The sequence below is a fragment of the Python bivittatus genome, unplaced genomic scaffold (genome assembly GCF_059951505.1).
Source record: "Python bivittatus isolate LINGU-HERP-01145 unplaced genomic scaffold, Pbiv_v1 ctg000340_np1212, whole genome shotgun sequence".
In the NCBI taxonomy this organism is placed as follows: Eukaryota; Metazoa; Chordata; class Lepidosauria; order Squamata; family Pythonidae; genus Python; species Python bivittatus.
In genome coordinates this window covers 28624639-28648072 of record NW_028277056.1, presented here as the reverse complement: position 1 = coordinate 28648072, position 23434 = coordinate 28624639, and the positions used below count along the sequence as shown (strand labels likewise).

General features: G+C 35.2%; 1 protein-coding gene across 3 annotated transcripts in view; it reads right to left on the bottom strand.

The window, feature by feature from the left end:
* ZBTB20 (zinc finger and BTB domain containing 20) overlaps positions 1-23434 on the bottom strand; it is a 527488-nt gene that overhangs the window by 474844 nt on the left and 29210 nt on the right. Inside the window, exon 2 of one of the 3 annotated variants that reach the window (XM_088140752.1) lies at positions 11760-11901. The exons of the other annotated variants lie outside the window; for them this stretch is intronic. The gene's annotated coding sequence lies outside the window, so the exon portion shown is untranslated. The remainder of the gene's footprint in view (positions 1-11759; positions 11902-23434) is intronic. 3 annotated transcript variants of the gene reach the window in all.

The window sequence follows — 23434 nt, the reverse complement described above, 5'->3', positions numbered from 1 at the left end:
GGCAGATCTCATGCATCATCGTGCTTTAGCTGAGAATAATGAAACTGATAGCACTGACTCATAAGTGGGATTGGATCAAATACAAGGTGGGTTTTTTAAAAGACTTATGTGAAATCCTACTTCACAGCAGTGGATTCAGTTAAGAGGACTAACTTTCCTTCCTCTGCTGGGCCTGCACAGCTCAAGATAGTAGGGAACATAGAATAAATATTGTCCAGTATCTCCTCCTTCAAGTTTGGGCAGGTCATAGGGTAGTAAACTTGACAACTGCCTGTTCTGTTCATATGGATTTTTTTTTCAGCTTATACATCTCAAGGACATGGAAACAGTATATGCAGTAATTAAGGTCACCTTGATTTGATCAATCACTGTCCCTCCTGGCTGATTTAATCAGTACCTAACCCTTAGATAATGGAGATAATCACTCTCTCCTTAAACATGGGATATATATCTATCTGCTTAAAGGAGACTATTATAAGATCTTTATTGACAAAGCCTTTCTTTGACCCAGAAGATATCTGTAAACTGTAACAAACCACTCTCAAATATTTCATTACTGGATAAAACAATCAAGAAAGTAATGTTCTTGGTCTATATGCAATTGGCTGTAACCACTTACCTGGACTCCTTTCAGTTTCATCTGGATATGGTACTGAGACAACTTTGGTTGCCTTAGTGGTTGACCTATGTAGAAAATTAGATGGGGAAGTGGAAACTTGCTAGTTCTCCTCGACCTCTTGGGCTTCTATACCATCAACCATGCTATCCTTTTGGGCTTTCTTATTCTGGTCCTTCATATTGGGACCTGTCCAGAAGGTGGTGCTAGGAACTACTGTCAACACCTAAGCTGTTGATTATGGTGTTCCACAGCTTGTATCTTGTTCCTATGCTTATAAAAACTAGTTCTATGGCTCTCTACTGTCTTACTCCAAAGAAATAATCAGCACCCTTGAACACTGCCTAACATCAACAATGGACCAGATAAAGTTGAAGACATGGAAATATAATCTGTACTCTCACTTATATGTATACTTATTTGTTGTATTTTATTTCCATTTTACCTAATTTGTTATTACATTGGGTTTTATTAACATTAACACCTTGTGTCTGAAATTTTGAATTTTGATATGGCCTAAGGGCTAATCAATAAACTTTGATCTGATTTGATTTGATTTGAACACTGCCTAACATCAATAATGGTCCAGATGAAGTTGAAGAAGTTGAAATCAAATCCAGACCTGAATAAGGTATATTAGACAGGACAAAACTAGATTGTCAGACTCAGGTGAACCCTGTTCTGAATGGGATTGCACTCTCCCAGAAAGAGTAGACTCACAATTTGGGAGTGCTCCTTGACCCTCAGCTGTCACTGGATTTGTGGCTGGCAGCTATGGCACTGAGCACTTTTTAATAACTACATTTAGTACACCAGCTGTGGCCCTTCCTGAGCCAGTTGGACTGGAGACAGTTATCCTTGCCTTAGTTATCATCCACACTGACTAGTAAAACATGCAGGAATATATGTCAGCCAGGTTTCTAAATGATGCAAGGTATAGCATCACATGCCTGTGCTTAAAAAACTAAACTGGCTACTGACCAACAGCTTTATTCTCACACTATAATGTGCGTTCTAAGAGCTTTTATTTTTCTGTCCCAATATCCACAATATAAACTGGAGTGGAGTGTACCACTGACAATAAATAAAATGTTTTCTCACAACCAAGATAACTTCATGAAAATATCTTCTGCAATACAGCAAGTGTATAATTATTATTTATGCAATTATGGCTGTAGACGTCAATTTGAAAAGAAGTAAGATTTTCTTCTCTTTCCCTTAACAGAAAGTTCTATGAAAACATCTCCCACAGAATTACTATTTAATATCTGTGTATCCCACCTTTTTCTTTATGGTAGTATAGGTTAAAGAAAACAAATTAATTACATCATAGTTTTAAAACTGCAACAGCAAAAATAAGTGTAAGTCCTTATATAGGAGTATCCATGGGGAGAAGTAAAAAAAGTCAAGATGGTGGCTTTGATCCTGAAGTTGCATTCATCATTTTACCTTTTTCTACACTGTGCCCCTCTTGGATGCTCTAATCAAGCAGATCAGTTTTAATAATATATTCAAAGTTAAGTTAAAAAAAAAACAAACCCTTACCTCTACTGCTAAAATACAGGTGACTTATTAATAATTCTGCAGTCACCTAAAAAAATTAAAATAGCTGTGTGTAAATTCAATGGATTCATTTTAAATGTTTATTATATTCCTTAGAAGAGTTTTCATTGAAAAGCATATTATAAGCTAGTAACTGAGTAGCTAAGTAAGTAAACTTACAAGACAGTGTTTCCCAATTCTGGCAACTTCCAGATGTGTAGATTTCAGCTCCCAAAATTTTACAGCCAGCACGGCCACTGCTGAGAATTCTGGAATTGAAGTTCACACATCAGAAAGTTGCCAAGACTGGGAAATCCTGCTATAAGTTATTATGCAACTTGAGTGAAAAGTAGATTAATGTATTAATAAAGCAACAATTGTTACACCCAAAAACACAACACGAGCCATGCTTTTTTGCTTGCAATATGTTTCCTCATCTATTTTCTACTGCAGCTATCTGCATCACATTCAGTGCTATTTCAAGAATGTCTGCCACTGTGGATGTCTTCAACCTGAAAAGAAAGAACTTTACAGGTAGCACAGTACAGCCGAGAAGAGACTAAAGGATGGGAAATCCCCACTGCAGAAGCAGAATGACGCTTCTGTTTTGATCTTCACTTTCACCAGATTGATTGCAGCAGAAACATTATGTCCTGCAATAAATCTACAGGTAGTCCTCGCTTAATGACCACAATTGGGACTGGCAACTCCACTGCTAAGCAACATGGTCATTAAGTGAGACATCATGTGACTACGACTTGAGATATTTCTGCCGGCTTCTCCGTTGACTCTGCTTGTTAGAAGGGGGCAGTGAAGCGCACAAATGGCAATCATGACCGCAGGATGCTGCAACAGTCATAAATGTCCGTTGATTGCAAAGCGCTTGAATCTCAACCACATGACCACAGGGCACTGTGATGGTCGTAAATATGAGGACCGGTTGTAAAGTTACTTTCTTAGCACCATAGTAACTTTGAATGGTCACTTAACAGGGCAGTTATTAAGCAAGGACTACCTGCATTAAACTACAAGGTGTCACAAGGGACTTCTTTATGTTATATGAAAATTGGGCGCTTTCTGAAATGTATAGATACTTACAACTTATCTCCATTGACATCCAATGACAACACTAGACTGTCACTTTAATTCAGTTTCAGAACAATTAAGATTTGAAATGATTTTTTTCACGCATACCATCACTATTACCAAATTTAAGATATAAACAAAAAGGAAAGTACTTCTGAGATTGGTTATATACAGGTAGTCTTCGACTTATAACCATTCATTTAACAACCATTCAAAGTTGCAACAGCACTGAAAAAAGTGACTTATGACTAGTCCTCACACAACCGTTGCAGCGTCCCTGTGGTCATCTGATCAAAATTCAGGTGCTTGGCGACCGACATGTATTTATGAGAGTTGCAGCGTCCTGTGGTCACATGATTGCCATTTGTGCACTTCACCACCGGCTTCCAACAAGCAGAGTCAATGGAGAAGCCAGCAGTAACATCTCAAGTCACAGTCACATGATGTCTCACTTAATGACTGTGTCGCTTAGCAACAGAGTTGCCAGCCCCAATTGTGATATCTGATAATCACCAGCTACTGTCCACTTCCTTTAAAACAATTTTTCATGAAATTTATTTTTTTTAGATGTTGCTTCTGCTCACAATACCAATTTGTGTTTGTGAAAGACAAATGATTATATAAATTTACTTGTTTATATTGAACTCAGACAACTGTTGTTTAAAGTCCTTTTGATTTTGCAAGAGAATATATTTTTATCAAAAATATTTAGAGCACTTATCTTTAAAGAACTGTCCCTTTTTATGCAGTGATCAGTTTTCTCCCTACTTAAAACAGTACTCAGAAATCAGTTAACTAGGGAACAAAGATAAATTATATTCAATACAGATATTTGTGCTCAATGTTTTGCAGATAAACTACATAGCAAACACAGCCAAAACACTGAACCCAGCTGAGGAATGGTCCTTTTGTGTTCATGCAAAATTTAAACAGTAAAGTATGCCACAAGCATGAGATAAGGTTGTTCTTTACAATGGTATGTAAATTTAAACATGCATGGAGACAAACTGGAGAAACAACAAAAGAGAATACATAGTCAACTTTTTGTCACCATAGGGATCTATATTAAAATGAGCATTTGTTGACTGTCTATAGAAAATTGTAGGGGAAAAAAGCACAATTCTGTTAACTATATTTATATTGTGACACTAAGTAAATTTTAAAATACTTTGCTTTATCCAGAGGAACCTGTCCTTTATCAATAAAACTATACTGTTTATCTCAATAGCTACAACTTGCAGTTTGAGATACTTTATAAAAAGTCATATGCCTATATAAATCTCAGAACTCAATTGCATAGAAGGAAACCATTTAAAAAAACCTCCAAAGCTGAAATATAATTGCGATAATGTGGTTAAAAATCTTTTGCCAGAATTTAATGCTATAATCATATATCTACATCTGGTCCCACACATGCCAATTACTTAAGGATGTTAGTGAGATACTTACATGGATTATGAAATGCCCTTTTAGTAACAGAGGTGGATTCAGGACACCACCACTTTTGAACTCTGTATATGCAATTGGACTCTGACATTTCATTTGGATATTTTAAGCACTAGATGTCATTGTACTTTGTAGACCTATATTAGCATGTTTAATGTAACAGATGGGAACTTGTTTATTACAGTAAACAGGCGACCAGAAAGCAGATTTGCAGAGAAACAGTGCTTTCTACTGGACCAAAACATCTTTTTTTTGCACCTTAAAGAAATAAGGAAATATATACAGTGGGGCAAAAAAGTATTTAGTCAGCCACCAATTGTGCAAGTTCTCCCACTTAAAAAGATGAGAGAGGCCTGTAATTTTCATCATAGGTATACCTCAACTATGAGAGACAAAATGAGAAAAAAAATCCAGAACATCACATTGTCTGATTTTTAAAGAATTTATTTGCAAATCATGGTGGAAAATAAGTATTTGGTCACCTACAAACAAGCAAGATGTCTGGCTCTCACAGACCTGTAACTACTTCTTTAAGAGGCTCCTCTGTCCTCCACTCGTTACCTGTAGTAATGGCACCTGTTTGACCTTGTTATCAGTATAAAAGACACCTGTCCACAACCTCAAACAGTCACAGTCCAAACTCCACTATGGCCAGACCAAAGAGCTGTCGAAGGACACCAGAAACAAAATTGTAGACCTGCACCAGGCTGGGAAGACTGAATCTGCAATAGGCAAGCAGCTTGGTGTGAAGAAATCAACTGTGGGAGCAATAATTAGAAAATGGAAGACATACAAGACCACTGATAATTTCCCTTGATCTGGGGCTCCATGTAAGATCTCACCCCGTGGGGTCAAAATGATCACAAGAACAGTGAGCAAAAATCCCAGAACCACACGGGGGGACCTAGTGAATGACCTGCAGAGAGCTGGGACCAAAGTAGCAAAGGCTACCATCAGTAACACACTACGCTGCCAGGGACTCAAATCCTGCAGCGCCAGATGTGTCCCCCTGCTTAAGCCAGTACATGTCCGGGCCCGTCTGAAGTTTGCTAGAGAGCATTTGGATGATCCAGAAGAGGATTGGGAGAATGTCATATGGTCAGATGAAACCAAAGTAGAACGTTTTGGTCTAAACTCAACTCGTTGTGTTTGGAGGAGAGAGAATGCTGAGTTGCATCCAAAGAACACCATACCTACTGTGAAGCATGGGGGTGGAAACATCATGCTTTGGGGCTGTTTTTCTGCAAAGGGACCAGGACGACTGATCCGTGTAAAGGAAAGAATGAATGGGGCCATGTATCGTGAGATTTTGAGTGAACACCTCCTTCCATCAGCAAGGGCATTGAAGATGAAACGTGGCTGGGTCTTTCAGCATGACAATGATCCCAAACACACCGCCCGGGCAATGAAGGAGTGGCTTCGTAAGAAGCATTTCAATGTCCTGGAGTGGCCTAGCCAGTCTCCAGATCTCAACCCCATGGAAAACCTTTGGAGGGAGTTGAAAGTCCGTGTTGCCCAGCGACAGCCCCAAAACATCACTGCTCTAGAGGAGATCTGCATGGAGGAATGGGCCAAAATACCAGCAACAGTGTGTGAAAACCTTGTGAAGACTTACAGAAAACGTTTGGCCTCTGTCATTGCCAACAAAGGATATATAACAAAGTATTGAGATGAACTTTTGATATTGACCAAATACTTATTTTCCACCGTGATTTGCAAATAAATTCTTTAAAAATCAGACAATGTGATTTTCTGGATTTTTTCCCCCATTTTGTCTCTCATAGTTGAGGTATACCTATGATGAAAATTACAGGCCTCTCTCATCTTTTTAAGTGGGAGAACTTGCACAATTGGTGGCTGACTAAATACTTTTTTGCCCCACTGTAACAGACATATATGAAAGAATGTGATTGACATTATAGGGCTGAATCTCAGAAGATTCAGCTTCTTTACAGAACCCATGGATGTATATTTGCAGAAGTCATGAACTGTGTGTTCTCTTGTCCTTGGGGTTATTCTCTTGTAATTCCTTCTTATCCACTTCACTTTATACGATATGAACAAAATCTTCCACAGTGAGTGTTTGCACCAATCTGTAATACTTTGAAAAAGAGGGAAGCAACTGCTTTTCCATTCATGAAACAGAATCCATTTCATCTTTCCTCCCTTCAACTATGCAGTTTTTCAATGGCTTCAGGATCATGGCCCTTGCCACAAGAACTCAGAAGAAACACACTCAATAACTTAGGTTAGTAAGAAGCTCCCCATGGAACATTTCTATTGGCCTGCCTATACTGATCTTCCCAGATCTTTCCTTCCTTCCATCCCCTTAGCCATCACTCCTACCAATGTCCTGGCGACCTGCTCACTGCCGAAACTTTCCAGTACTTTCTCTTCTCCCCCTCCCAGTTCCCCTCAGCTGATGTTGCCATCAAGGTTACAATATGACATATTCCACCACACCCTCCATGTCTAATTTTCCACTGCTTTTAGCCCATTAAATCTAAAGTCCACTAATTGATTCAGTCAGAATTTATGGGAGGTATTGTCTATAGCGGGGATGAAGATAAATGGATCTACTTTGCCTGGAGAAATGGATAAACGTTCACACTGTTTGACAATCACTTTTTTATCAGCTAATGGAATACAGCTTTTGCATTTCTTCAATTGTATATAGCATGAATACTCTTGAAACTACTGTTTGTATCTTGAGCAGCAGGAAAGCCAAGACAAGAATTCACTAGCTTCTTTGAGTACAATTTGGAGGAGAAAGTGGCATATAAACATCTTTTAAATTATTTTCTCTGATTTCAAACTACATGATGGTACTTGGGCTCTGATATACTACATGGACAGGCATGGCTACAGATCTGTATTTTTCCAGAAACTGAACCCTACATTCCTGAATCAGATAACTGCAGAAACTTCAAGGACTCGATATTCTTACATAACTTGCTTCATTTCAGACAAAATGGAAGTCATATTTTGCAAAGTATCTTTCCAGCATGGAACACATCCCATCAAGCCTATTTATTCCTCTTTGTTTTGTGTGGGTATGTGTGTGAAAAAGGAATTGAGAGAATCTCAATATATATATATTACACTGCAGGGTTTAAATCTTAAGCCTTCTCTTCCTGCCCTTTAATGTCAATGAATTTTTGAACACGTATCTGCCCTGTGTTTATACAACAGTTTGTCCACTCTGAGCTGCACTGCTTCTCACCTTGCCAGCTTCAGCCCTTACATGTTCTGCTTGTTACCCAACCCTAGATTTTTCTCTCTAGGTAACATATAAGAGAGTTGGATAGTTGGACATAATTATTTACAATACCAGAGAAAGATTATTTTCTGAGCTGCCACATGCTATATTGCCTCAACACCGCCTGCTTTAAGACAGAAAAAGAGCCTCCACCGGAAAGAAACAGATAGAAAAACCTGTACTTTTGCTTAACACTGTACAAATCTATTACACAGATCTTCTCCAGACCTTAATAAATTGCAAAGCTATCCTCTCTCATATATATTACATTGCCCTACATAAGTCCAGCAAATCAGGAAAATGGATAACAAAACAGGACTACTATGCAGGATTGTCATATATCACTTTGCCTGGGTGTAACAATAACAGACTATCTCGCAGGACTGGTTTAACTCCCAACCCTCAGACACCATGCTGAGGCTCAGTACCTGTTTTTGCAACATGTACTGAGCAATGATGAACTTCATCTGCATGTACTAGCAGGATAATTTTCTAAAACCCTTTGAAACTCACAAAAATTCCCCATTTTAAAAGAAATGAATTCAAGAAATTGCAAACTCCTGACTTTGCTCTTACTTTTCATTTTCGGCAGACACATTACAGTATTGTCTAATTACAACAAAAGTCTGGATATCTTTTTTTTTTTTAAAATAAAGGACCACATTTTCATCCAAAGAAGATGAAAGACAGCCAGCCAGAGGAAGTCATAGAGCATTCTTGCACTGGACATTTTCTTTTCCAGAATGTGTATATCAATCATTACTGGAACCATTTTTAGGCTATATACACTGAAAAGCAAGTTACAAAGTGAGTTGACTAATGAATAATAACAACTAATGTTGACTAATGAATGTTGACTAATGAATAATAATGGATAATAATGTCTCAGCGTCTAGAAGGGCCAGACTAGCTCTTTTTATCAGGAAACATGGTGTTATGACTTACCCAGGCAAGCAAATATTTTCTTGAGCCCCCTCCCCCTGCAGATATCCATGTTCACCAGAGTTTACTAATTTTCAAGCAAGACAATGCAAACACATATATTGTATATATTTTGGTTACCTTGACCAACATTGTATCATATCAGCTTACCATTTATTTTTCCTAGGATTAAAAAAAAGTACTGTAACAAATTTCTGAAAGGAAGAAAGGAGAAAAGGAGAAGAGGAGAAGAGGAGAGAGGAGAAAGGAGAAAGGAGAAGGGAAGGGAAGAAATTGGATGAGTAGAAAGCCTATAATGCATCAAGGATGGATCTGAAGACACGTTTGGGCCTATGGGCATCATGTTGAGAGCTTCAGCAATACAAGGATTATTATTTCAGCAAAGTTTTACTTTGTAATCTAGGTTTTTGGCAATATGTAGATTGTAAACATCAATGAAAGAATAAAGTTTGAATAATTATATATATGTTAAAATCTCAATTTAACAAGGCATTTGGGGAAAAGGTGTCCATTAAATCCAAATTTTTGTTAAATCCGAATCTATGTAATTGACATAATTTATGCCATTTACATAATTATTCAATTGATGTTTTACATCATTTGCATCAATTTGTGTTATTTGTGTAATGATGTAACTGACATTTTACATAATGCAAATGACAAATGCAAATGACAAATTGATGCAAATGATGTAAAAATGACAATTATGTCATTATGCAAATGTTATGAATTATGCCAACTGTCTGGGCAGCCTTCAGAAACAACAGACTTTTACATTATTTGGGGGATGAATTCCAAACACAGATTTAGTCTGTTGCATCCAAAGTCCCTTAAAGAAAGAACTGCTAAATCAAAGTTTCACTGTATTTTAAATATATAACTCTAACATTTTCACCAGTGTTTTAAAGGTTTGTTATTTTCAAAGCAGTAAAAGAGGCTAAAATGAGAGAAAGGGCAGTCCTGTATCAAAGGTTATTATGATAACAGCTATACGTGTGTTCCATATTAACAAACAGCATTTATTTGAATCAGTGGGTTTTCCAGAGGTCAGCAATCCAGCCATCATCCTATTTTCAACCCTCCAGAACAACATACAATGTGTTACATGTCAGAATATGGCATTATTAATTCTCATGACTATGGTAGCACTGATCAATCCACAACCCATCTGTCAGGGATGCTTTACTTTGGATTCCAAGTAGCTGGACTTGATGGCCTAAATGAACTCTTCAATTATAATTCTATGATCATTTTGAAGACCAAGAACTATAAAAGGAATATTTATTCTATTTAAAAAATTTATGCAGCCACTCATTTTATATATTATAATTCTGGGTAGCTCACAAAATGATAAAAACATCAAAAAGCCATAAAATCATAACAAAAACTCCCATCCCACAAAGGCAACACTCCCCCACCTGTCAGGACTCCACTTTACTGGGCTCCAACCTCACTCAACAGCAACAATTGCAGGAAGAGCTCTTCAAGGCCTTCTGAAAGGCTAAGAGGGTAGGGGTCTCTCAGAAGGAGGGATGTTCCATAGGGCAGGGGCTGCTACAGAGAATATATATTTAAATATATTTTGGGAACATTTTATACAGCTTTAAAAAATATAATTAAGTACATTTTTTCATATTAACTACTATCTACCAACTGGAAACAATTTAATTTGAACAGTTTAGAAATTAAATTTCTTTAGCAGCAAAAAAGCTACTCTTGATGGTTTATAAAAGCAACTGACATGAAATATACTTCTGTATCCTATTTGCAAAAAAAGAGGGGCAAAAACTTATTAACTATTGTCCTAAATCTAAGCATAAAGGATTTAGCATTATATTTCTTCCTTTCTGTTCCCCTCTGGGTTTGTTTTCTTTGCCAACATTGTTCTTTTGTCTTCTGCTGTTTTTTGTGTCTTTTGTATTGTTCTTTGTTTTTAAATGTCTTAACAACTGTAAAGCGCCCAGAGTTGCTGGGAGTTGGGCAGCATATGCATTTAGTGAACTTTATCATTATTATTTTAAAGCTGGTTTAATAATGAAAAAAAAGCAAATTTACACTGGTGAATAAAATAAGTCTGTTGATTGTAGTATTATGCCTATGATCAGAAAGTGGCAATGATCATAATCTATTAATCTGGCTAAAAATCAATATCCTCTCAAACTAGATTAAAATGTACTTTGAAAGAAGAAGCAATGGTTGCTTGTATCTGCTTTTGAATTTTACAGACATAACTTTAGCAAAGCATTTCTTGTTTTCAATTGTAAATATTTCTGTTTATCTTGGGCTGTCTTTTCTCATCTTCATGTTAACTTCTACTTCTTTTAGTCTTTTGAAAGCAATGAGCCTGTCACATGTTTCATTTCATAGTCCTTACTACTTACTGAGCATACTTCTGTCTGAACTTTTAATTATTTTTCTGAGATTTTTATCACACTTAATCTTATAAGACTTTAAAGTAAAGATTTTACTTTAAAAATTACCCTATTTATATGTCTTTGTATATCTTAAGTGTTTTTAAAAATAACTTATTAGAAATGTTTCCAGGAAACACCAAAGGATCAAACAGCTAATAAAGATATCTGGAATTTAAGTTAAAGTAATAGGAAATTTGGGGAAAAGTGATCCTATAATGCCAAAGTTCTTCATTTAATGGCACTAAACTAAATGTAGTCAACTGTGTATCAGAGCAGCAATTAGCATTCCACAGTAGGGGAAGCTAATGAGAAAAGGAGCTCCTAAAATGGTGATATAACAGCACAATTCCAAACAATTCCAAAGAGTAAAAACAAAGCAAAAGAAGTCAGTGTTGACATACAAAAAAATTCAGAAAATATCTAAAAACAACAAGAAGAAAGGATACATACATACCAGGTATAAACAGGGGCAGGCAACCAAGGAAGACAACCACAGGTACCCAACTTCTAGCAGAGATTTTTCTTGGTCTTCATATTAATGTCCCACATTCAGTGAAGAACATAAAAGAAGTTGGCTATTTCAGCAAAACCAGTATCTGAAACATATGTCCAAATCAGCAATGATCTACTTACAAGAAAGAACGAACAGATTTGGGAATGGCTTTTCAGTTATCAGAATTGAATATTATTTTAAAATCTATGCAAAGATCTCAAACATGCAATGCATACAAGAAACCCTCAGAACTTTTATGAGCTAGAGATTCTGCAAGAAAAGAGTGAGGAAAAATGGCAAAAGAAAGACAGACACCTGCTGGCCTCAGGAAACATTTGAAAACTGTTACTTGTTACAAAGGTATCCAAGCTTCTGCACCTGCCATATTCACTGTTTTCTTATTTTGAATCTGTAAAGAACTGCAAATAAATAGTATACATGCAAATTTGCAGAAAGATGTCAGGTATAACTTTGTACTATGCAAGGTTATGTCAGCTTTTATTCACTTTGGAATTCATGGAAATGTATATTTTGAAATGCTTAAACTTTTTTATGAAAGTTAAGGCCACTAAATTTTATGTTTTTAGAGAGCAATAACACATTATATCACTCATTTAGTTTAGTTTTTTTTCACATTATCTGCAACTTGTGCAATTTAACAAACAATCTGAATGGAAAATTGGGTTTCAACTTTTCGATACAGTGGAACTTAATTCTATGTTCACTGATGTTAAAGACATCAAAAGATTCCTATTATTATAATCTAACTTTGTGTATAAAGTGAAATACCTTTGTCTTTTATTCTATTCAGAACAGGGCAGAACCATGCATATTAAAATTCAATCAGATTACATCTTCAGCCAAGATCTTGATCTTATACTATTAGTTTAATTCAACAACCATCTTAAACTATTTTTTTCAGCAAAGTACAATGAAATTTAAAGAAACTGTTTGGACTCAAAATTAACATATGTGAAGCAACATTGTCCAATTATAGACAAAATATAATTTTCCAAGTATTGTCTGAACAAACTGAAACAACTAAAACAATGGGGAAAGAAAATGTGTGCCTATTTGGCAGTGTCTGAAGAACATTAATACGAGTGGGTGGATTTGAACAGGACTAAACCAACTGCTCAGGTTTCTTTCTACTTCTGGTGATATTCCACTTTTCCACAGATCACAATCTCACAATATGGAGCTTTTTGTTTAAAAAATTAAAGACAAAAATTTTGAGCATACATCCAAAAGTAGATCAATTGCCTTTACAATATAAAAGTGTAAGGACAAAATGTTCTCCCAGCAGATCAGATAAGAACCAAAGCCAAAAAAATGGAATGCATTCGCTACCGATTTACTGCAGTCACCCATAAAGTATTACAAGAACATTATGTATTGGGGTTCAAGCCAGCAAGCTATTAAAGAGGACTGCACTGATGTCCTCACAACAACGCTATTGAAGCATTAATACATCCTTAGGGTATTGCATTTATGATGAAAGACCCATCATCTAGTCATATTTTCAAAAACATTAGCTTTCTGAATGGCTATGTGTCTTATTATCTTTTCAAATTGGTTAGTTTCCATTATATATCTACAAAGATCACAATCTTTTCATGTTTCTCTTCAGTTAAACCTGAGACACACACATACACACATACATATCTATATCTATATCAAAATCAATAAATATTCTGTGGTAAATTATGCTAACCAACATTGTTTCATAAGCACAGGATATACTCATTTCCACTGTGCTTTCCACACTAACTTCTTTCTCTTTGTCTAAACAAAGAATACATGAAATGTATACAGATTAAAAGAATATGCTCAAAAGAGACATTTTGTACTGTCTGGGAGCACGAGTGTACAATTTTTATAAAAGTACTAAAGCAGCTAGAGGTAAGCAAGGATTTATTTTAACCAAGAAGTTTAAATAGCTATGAACATGTGAGATGAAACATGAAGAACAACGTATTTGAATAGCTGGTTTTTACATCCATAATTCCTCATTCGTTTAAAAAAACAGTGAACATTTCAATAATAAAGACTGTCAATTAATGCTTTCAAATAAGCAATCCATATTTCTCCTTTTGGGAAGAAGACATTTCTTGAAACGGTATAGGTCATGAATGCAAACTTTGTTCTTTACATAAGAATAAAGTTCCAAAACTTTACATTACAAGAACAGAAAACAACTACCAGCAACAATTTAAATGTTACAGAAAACAAGGAAATCTTCCCTAACCTGCCTTTCTTGTAATAAATAAATACATACATACATTTTGATGGCTGAGATGAACTAAATTAATGCTAAATATTTTTCCTTCCATCCCCACTGTGTTAGACATTTAAACTCAAACTGGAAGGAGGAAAATACTGGGGAACAGGAACAACCTTACCGTGGAAACACTTCCAATTTTATGATATTACCTTTGGAATACAAAGAGGTTTACTTCACTAAAACAAGGGAAAAAAAATCTAGCATGGCTACAACTTATCCACTTTACCTTAGAAGGTGCAGAAATTCATTTTTCTATAATCACATACTTGTTGTAAAACAACTCAATACCATTATTTAAAAATAACAGCATTTTAAAAAATGCATATATTGGACAAACTTCACTTATATTATTATGTGGTATTTTTTATTATTTTTTCTACGTTTCTGTGAACTGTCCAGAGTTAAAATGGTGTTTGTAATACTAATGTTGATATGGTAGTAGTGATAACCTGAAACTAGTCACATCCCTGATAGCTCTCATCAAGTTTACTGTGATTTGTTTCTATAATATCTTTATTAATAGAGATGCTCATCATATTGCTTTTTAAATAGCCATACTGATGCATTATTGTTCTATTATTTTACTTTGTATGTAATTAATGATATTCCAATCAAACTTATATTAAAAGCAACAATTTCCGCCTGTACTAAGACAGAATACCTGGGAGTCATTTTGTAGAATCTACCACTAAAAACCTCTTCATACTTTGCAATGCAACGGCTGGTCTGCAGGTTTTATATACAGCACATCAGCCAGTAACATTTTCAAAAAGCAGGCCCTTTTTCATTTTTGCACTAAAATGCAGATTAACCCAGATTGGCACATCAGCATGCCAAGAAACTATTTTACTGAGATTTGTAGCATATAACTGCACGTGTCCCCCCCATTTCTGATAAGGGGGGCAAGGGAAACATTAAAAAGGCTTCATCCCAAAATCATACCTGCATAGTCCCAAGTTGAAAATTCTAATAGAAGCAACTGGGCTTTTACACACCCAAACTATTCTAAACTTACGACCATTTAGATTCTTCCTCTTTTCTCTCTCTCAAAACACACACAGACACAGACACACGTGAAGTATTCCTTTTTTTCCTCTGTAGAACTGATTTAAAATAATATTTCAGTTAAGAACAGAAGTGCTCATAAAAATAGAACACAGACACAAACACAAATCTCGCAACTCAGAAAAGCTTTACTTTCAATATTAGGGTAAGCAAAATTCCTCTCCATCTGCTGCATATGTAGGTCATTTCAATAAGTAACAAAGAGGTCTGAGAAATTCCTGCTATCAACAAAGTTATTTAGACATCTGTTAAGCAGCCTGACCTGTTACAACAGAAAAGAAACTGGAAAACACATGGAATTTCTATTTGAATTAAAACTGCACTGTTTTTATTAGATTGTTTAAATAGGTATAACCATTAACAAGAGCATTACATAAATTCAAGGCAAACAAGAATGAATGCAGAAAATAAAATAAATCTTTTGATATAATGAGTATGGGGGTCTGAGAATGGGGATGGGGAGAAAAATAATCTTGTTATAACAGCTCCATTTAAATTTTGGCAGGCAAGAGGAAGTTGGCAGAATACAACATAGAAAAAGTAAATATGTTTCATGACATACATATAATTGAACATTATTCAAATTCCTCGAATGAAAATGTCGATATCACGGAAATCCTTGAAACATGGATAGATAAGATAAATGTAAATAAGCAAACCTAAATACTCCCCCCCCCGTGATTCTATTTGAAAAAGAAAAAATTGAACTCAGCTAAACTAAGTTGCCTCTAAAAATCTTTCCCCAAAGCTAAATTTGCAAATGATTGAGTTAAAACAAACAATTATTGTACCAGCTTTCGTCTAACATTAATCTATCTGTCTGTCTGTCTATCTTCTGTCCCCATACCTTGCAAAGTAACCTTGCTGTGAAACTGGGGATAAAAAAGAGGACGCGCTTGAGTGAGCTCCATTCCTTGGGGCTATTCGGATGCTCTTTGCTGGACTATACTACAAAAGTATTTTGCCGGGGCCGCCTTCTAGAATATTTTCTTACTTCTCATTTTAGAAACACTTTTTTTTAAATCAGGTGTTATAAGAACTTTAGTGCTAGAGACACTAGCTTAAAATGGTCTCCCAAGGAGAAGTAGCTTTGCCTTTGTCTGCTTTTGAAAATGTAGAACATTATAGTAATGCAGTTCAGCTGCAATCATGTGAAACATTCAGCCTTTTAAAGCCTAGAAAAGACATCTCTCTACAACAGATTAAAGCAGCCACTTCTTCTGCAAGGGTCACATGGCTACTTCAGAAATGAATGCAGAGGAAAACAATCAAGAACGGCTTTCAACACAGCTAAAGGAGCCTTGCAAAAGACACAGGTGCTTTAAGGATTCAGGGAGAGGTGTTTTGCTCATGCTCCTGAAGACTGCAAAGCACCTTTTTAAAATGCATAGTTCTACCTTAAAAAATAAACAGATTAAAAATGCAAACACATTCAGAATGTCACTGAACAAGCTGCAACAGTCTTCAGACTGGCCAACATACTCCTGTAAAGTCATGCAGTTACATTCCCCATAAACTGTGTTCACATTTTTAGTGTGACCTAGTAGCTCTCTGAGTGATAAGAAAATTCAATTCTCCTACCAGGAAATTTTACTGGATGAACACCTCTGGATCATGTACAGTAACTTAACATACCAACACATTTCACTCAGAGAAATTGCACCAGTGGTTTCAGCTGACAGCTGTAATTTAGATTTGGATATCAAGAGCTCAAAATACTACCCACAGTCTATCAAACATCTCATCACCCAATAATTTCCTATGACTTCTGTGTATACGAACCTTTTCTTTCTATGCAATTCATCTACTTAATATTGGCTTGAATAGGATAACTAAAAAAAGAGTAGAAGAAATAAGGCTATGCTAACTATTTAATAGTCCTCTGTAGTTTACAACTGGCAAGGATGAGAAGGGGCATAATTCTACAGCTTATTTAGATTCTCCTAAAAGAAGTGTAGTTAAAAAAATTATTGTGCCCTATCACTCTAGATAATAACTGGTCCTATCTCATTCACACAAACAGAGAGAGAGAGAGGGAGAGGGAGAGAGAACACAATATTAAAGCAAAATCCTAGAATCTATTAACATCAACCTATAAATGAGACACTTATCTAACATAAAGAAGTTTAGATAAACTTTACATATGAATATATCATATTAATCACATGTAGTTTTAGTGAGCAAAAACGTCAATTGCTATTTTTCAGTTGCTAAAAGTATGCAATTCATGAAGAATGCTAAAACTAAAGACCAATATTCAGTAAAAGGATTTATCTGTATTTTCAGAGTAGAAATAAGCAGCAAATTATGCAAAACCTACTGTTTAACTCATATTATGAATTTGTTTTAGACCAGTCTTCGGAAGATCTAGATGATCAGATCTCTAAACTATAACCTTATTACATTAGTATCTCCTCACTAAAATTAAATTTCCCCATATGTACCTATCTGGACCTTAAGATTGTTCAGTGAGGCCCTCCTCCAGGTTCCCCATCAGAGAAGAGATAGGTACAGATATACCTATACTTTATCCTCTTAAAGATCAAGCTTCTAATTAGAGAGAGATGGTTCCTCCTCTTGGACTGGAACCCCATTATCACAAACAGAATTGCCAAGCTCTTATTGGCAGCTATTACCATAAGAAAGCTTAAAATGTCCTAATCTTGGAAGAATATAATGAGGAAGTTCTTTCATTCTTTTATTTTAAATTTGTTATTTTATCTACTTTGTTTCGCTCTGTTTTATTTTGCTTACTTTCTATATATGTAAATTTTAACTGGCAGGTCCTTAGGGTTTTATTGCTTTTATTGTATTTGCACCTGCTTTTAGTATTACTTTATTTAGTATTGTAACATTATTACTGGTCACTGACTGTAACAAGTAATATATGAAATAAAGAGGTAAGTCTCTATAAGGGAGAGAGTTTTTTCTATGTTGGCACTCATTTATGGAATTCCTTCCCCAGAGAGGCTCAAGTGGTACCCACATATTAGCATCATTTTGACAGCAGGTGAAGACCTTTCTATTTCCCCAGGTTTTTTAATTGGCTCTTAATTGTATTTTAACTCATATTGTTTTATATTTTAGACTTCCTAGCATATATGTTTTCATTTTGCACTTTGATTTGATTCTGTATGTTTTAATTTAAATTGTATTTTTAGTATGTTTTATTGTAAACCATCCAGAAAGGTTCAGCTATTGGACAGTTTAAAAATTTTATTCAATAAATAAATTAAAAATTAAAAAATGTCAGATGGACTCTATTCATGACCAGGAATGCCACAATTGAAAATGGAACAGTCTTGTCTGTTGCGTACACATGATGAACACAATGAGTTTTTTAGAATCCTCCTTTTATGATTCAGAAAATCTCCAGGAATTTTGTTTGGATAATCAAATTATTTACAAATTAGATTCGGAGCAGACATCAACCCCTAGTACAGATCACTTTACCTATTAAAATTTACATGCTACAAATTACAAAACTCTATTATTATAATAAAGAATTGCACATACAAATAAAACTACTTAATATAAATATTGCATATGAACAGTTGTAGGTAACCTTCTTCCAAATATTCAATGTGAAGGAGGATTTTTCAATGTGGAGGATTTGTTTATATTTTTAAAATATGGTGAAAGGGATTCATCTATGGAAATGTCTATCTATATTCTTAAGTGGCACAGTAAATAGTCTCAGGATATGTACCCACAAGCTACACATACAGCAGATCATATACTTTAAAGGCTTATCATTCATCTCTCAAAATCATTTTGTAAGTACCAAAGTGCCTACAGTCACCCAGAATGTAATGGATTGTGCTTGATGTGTAATATTTTATAAATTAAAATGCTTTGAGCTATAATACTGTATAGTATTATAATAAACAGTAATGTATAACAATATTTTTGTTCATAGTTCATAGGAAATCACCCTACAGCTTGAAATCTTGGCTTACTGAAGAAATCAAACTAGATTTCTTCAGTAAACCAACATTTCAAGCTGTAGTGTGATTTCCTTAAAACTGTATAGAACAAACTCTATTGGTAACATAATTATAAATATTCAGTGGCTAGAATTTTCAAAAGTAAATATTACAATTCCACTGGGTTCCATTAGAAAAATAGAAGGATTATGTAAGGGAATACAATAGTAGATTGGCATGATTTCATGCAGTAAACTAATGATGGTGCTTGACCCTGTCAAAAATTAGGGGATCAAATGGAATCATTTTCATATAAAAAGTACTGTGCAAATCTGTCAGTAAGTGTACCTGTTATACTGTGAAGGCATGTTTCAACAACCTTCCTTAAAATAGCACACAGAATCAAACTATTATTTTTCTAAGTAGCAGTTAGAGAGCTTTTTCTATTAAATGATATTGGCTTGGGTCCAGTACTAAATTCCTACTATTCTGGCAGGTCTTCATCTTGTTGTTGTTTATTCTTTAGGACGTCTCCTGTGCCAAATTAAAAATGCATAGTTTTAATTCTGCCAAATAATTTTCTCCTCCTCCTACTCAGAACCTATTAATTCTGAATTTACCCAGAAATGTGGTATGGTTTCAAGAGAAGCCTAAATAGTAGAACTCTCTCAATAATACTGCAAAGCATAGTGTACAACTACTGTGGCAACTTAACAATGATTCAGACCATTAACCTATACAAAGGTGTGACACAGAATTCAAACAATAATAAACTCAACTCTTTTTTGATACTCCAAATCTACATGAAATGGGCCTTTATTCCTTTGAAGTATGCCCCAAAAAGACTGCCCTAAATCCCTTAAATCTCTTTATGAGCAACCCTGTTTTTCAACTTCCTTGGTGGAATATACCCACAATGCTTCCACGCCACAGTAAAATAACTCTGTCAGCAATCAGATGTGAAACTGTATATTAATCAAATGCTTCTTAGGTACAAACCGTATGTAGGCCAGGAAGTACAGGATTATTGCCAACTACTAGACCTGTGCAAACCATTCAAAGTCCTAGACCAGTGATTGAAGCTGCAAACTATTAAAACTTTGATGAGTCTGTTGTGCTTTGAGGCTCTCCTAATCATGCAGGCACACATATAGAAGTTGCTTTCACCATAACAGTGGCATCTACAAAAGACAGAAGGAAGACCTCAATGCATTTACACTAGAACTTTGATAGCTACTTGATAGCTTCAAGGAGCAGATTCTAATGGCATTAGGGACTGCACTACTTTCTGTGTTCAATCATATCCCATGGCTCCAAAAACTTAAAAAGGTAAAATATTACTTACGAGGGTAGCAGGATCAGTGGAAGGAGCATTTGTATAGAGTTATCCTTAATTTTACAATGAGTACAGAGTTACAAGATCCACAAGAACCCTATGCAGACAATGCATTCATCCACTTATTACATCTCACCTTATGTCTTATGGAATGTGCTATGGACTGCAACAAATTACTTCATATCTCCAGTTTACAATATCAAATTGGCTGAATTACTGCTGGGAGAGACAGTGACACAATCTATAGATGAAGATGATCATATGATTCAAAGTAATTACAAACAACCTAACATTCACAAAATTCAGTTACACGCTTCTCATAATGTCATTTGAAAGTGAGCAGCTTCTACATTTAGATTTCTAATGAACACTTTTATTTTACTAATTTCTTCTTTGCTAAAGGGAGCATGTTTTCAAAATAGTAAAAGCTATCTGATATTGAAAAATGCAGCACTGTCCTTATTTCTATATATCTAAAGATGAGAGTATATTATTCTGTTTACTTACTTCAGAACATCATATAGATGATTATAGATTTGTAGAACAGATCTCACCTCTATATCTACTTTGTTACAAAAAAAGATGGAAGGAGCTTTTTCATTTAATATTCATTATCTGAAAAGATTAAATATTCCTTTTTTATAAACAATTGTAATGTATTAAAATATTTATGTGAGTACATCAACCGGATGATATTACCTGTGCATACACAGAACTCGGCAGTTTTGACAAGTTAAGAGTAACTGTGGGGTACTGACTGCAGTAGTCCTCCTTAGGCTCCTGAATCTCATCTAAAGGCTGGTGTTGCAGCACCCAAGGCTTTTAATGTCAATGACGTAACCTCCATGTCTTGGGGGACAGTTCCAGTATAACTTACAAATGTATGGATTCCATGATCACCATGAGCTAGTCACAAGTAATCATGGCCCAACTCATATGGGGGAGCACATGCTAGATCTGATTTTAGATTATCTTACTTTGGATCAGATAAGAAGTGATCTGAATACTGACAAGAGTCTTTTGTCACGATCAGATTATTGGCTTATTACTGCCTCATCAAACCACAGATCACAGACAAACTGGATCTCTACTAGGACAGATGACTGATTTAAATGTTACAGCCTAGTTGCCTAATGGTTCCAGAGGGAATTTAGACAATTGGGTGGGCAGTTCTGTCTTACGGCTGGCCAATCCATAGAACATGGAGGTGGTCAGATAACTTCATGAGATTGCTTCAGTTAGCCTGTACCTAATTGATGACCCCAAGGGGTTTCTCAGTTTACTGCGGTGAAAAAAATAAAACTGAAAGGATGCCTAGGTACAACAGCAAAACAACAACAACCAGAATTGCATGTAACCAAGCACTGGAAAGAACTCCTGTTCAAGCCTATAGTGGCAATAAGAGTGATAGAACAGCTATTCTTCTCCATCATTACATATACTTCTCCATCCACATATTCCAACCCAGTGGCCTGTAAAGCACTAGCACTTTCTTCTTGTGGAGCACAACCATTAATACTTTTGCATAGAGGGACTCATTTGTGATCTTCCCAGATTGTGCATCTGCTCTCATTATCCTGCACTACAAACATGGTTGTTGGGATACCTCACACTTTTCACATACAATAAAAATCAATGTTAAGCATCTAAAATCATATAGTGTTGACTGCCTAAACAGGGGTATGACTTGAATACTAAGCAGGCACTAACATATTATAAGCCAACCTGGGAAATTTTGGTTTTGAATGGGCATACAAAAGGAATGAATAAATGAATGTTACTTTGGGGGAAATTTTGTGTTTCAGGTTCAAATGCAGAGATAAATACCTAGTTATTCTAAACTAGGAATGCAATATCTGGGGACCAAAGTAGGGATTCCAAAAGGAATCATTTTCATTAATAAGAGCATTTAAACATATTTCATATAATTTAACACACATGAATATCCAATAGCCTGCCTCCAACAGTAATAGATTTTGTATAGGGAGGATGTATTCTGGAGACCAGCAGGTTGGTTCAAGTTCTAAATCCAAATTAAATAATGTATACCTTTAATATTGAAAGAAAGAAAATCAGAATCAGAAAATACTTTTACTGAAAATAAAATTGTCCTTAATATGCTAACATTTTCAAATTAGGACATTTAAGAGAATCAGATCAAAACTATGCATTGTTTAAAAAAGACAAGACTACGCAGTTCTGTTACATAATCTGGCCTGTGGGACTGACATTGGCTTGCCATGCTGTAGTTCTAAATTATACCAAAATTACTCAATACTAAAAGAAAAAGACAGAAAGAAAAAAGAAAAAGAAAAAATAGCATAACGTACAGTTCCAAAGTTTGAAAATAGTCAAAGTTCACCAATAATGACAAAAATTAGTACTGTATATGTAATTAATTCTTATATTTCACAAGGTACAGCAAAATGATATGCATACTTTAAGTCAGAGTGCTCCCTACCCCTCTTTATTATCAATTTCCAGAGGGAACACATTACAGAAATAAAAACTTTTATTTCCTTAACACTTTCACCACTGAGAGCACTCACAGGTTTATCTATCGTTATGTTCAAATAAATTTTAAAACATATATGAATATGAATCACATCACCAGTTTAAATACAAGCTATTTACCTGCTTCCCTCATCCACTCCCTTGCTTTTACTTAAAATTTATTTAAGCTATGATTTCCCCATAACTAACAAACATTCTTATTGCTTAAAATTTTTATTATATTAGTTATAATTATATATCCTTTTAATAATGTACCACAAACAAAATTGATGTTTGATGTTTTAAGTTAATAGAATCTTTTAAATCCATTTATCATCTTTTTGTTAACATTATGAAATGTATGACTTGTGTAACCACCGTATTTTAGCAAACCATAACAAAACCGTCTTATAGTAACTATAGATGATTATTCTATGAGTCAGTGGATACAAAAAGGAGAGTGAGATATGAAAGCCAGATTAAAAAAATGTCTAGGGGATTCCAAAGTTCTGAATGAATGAATTGTGCTGGA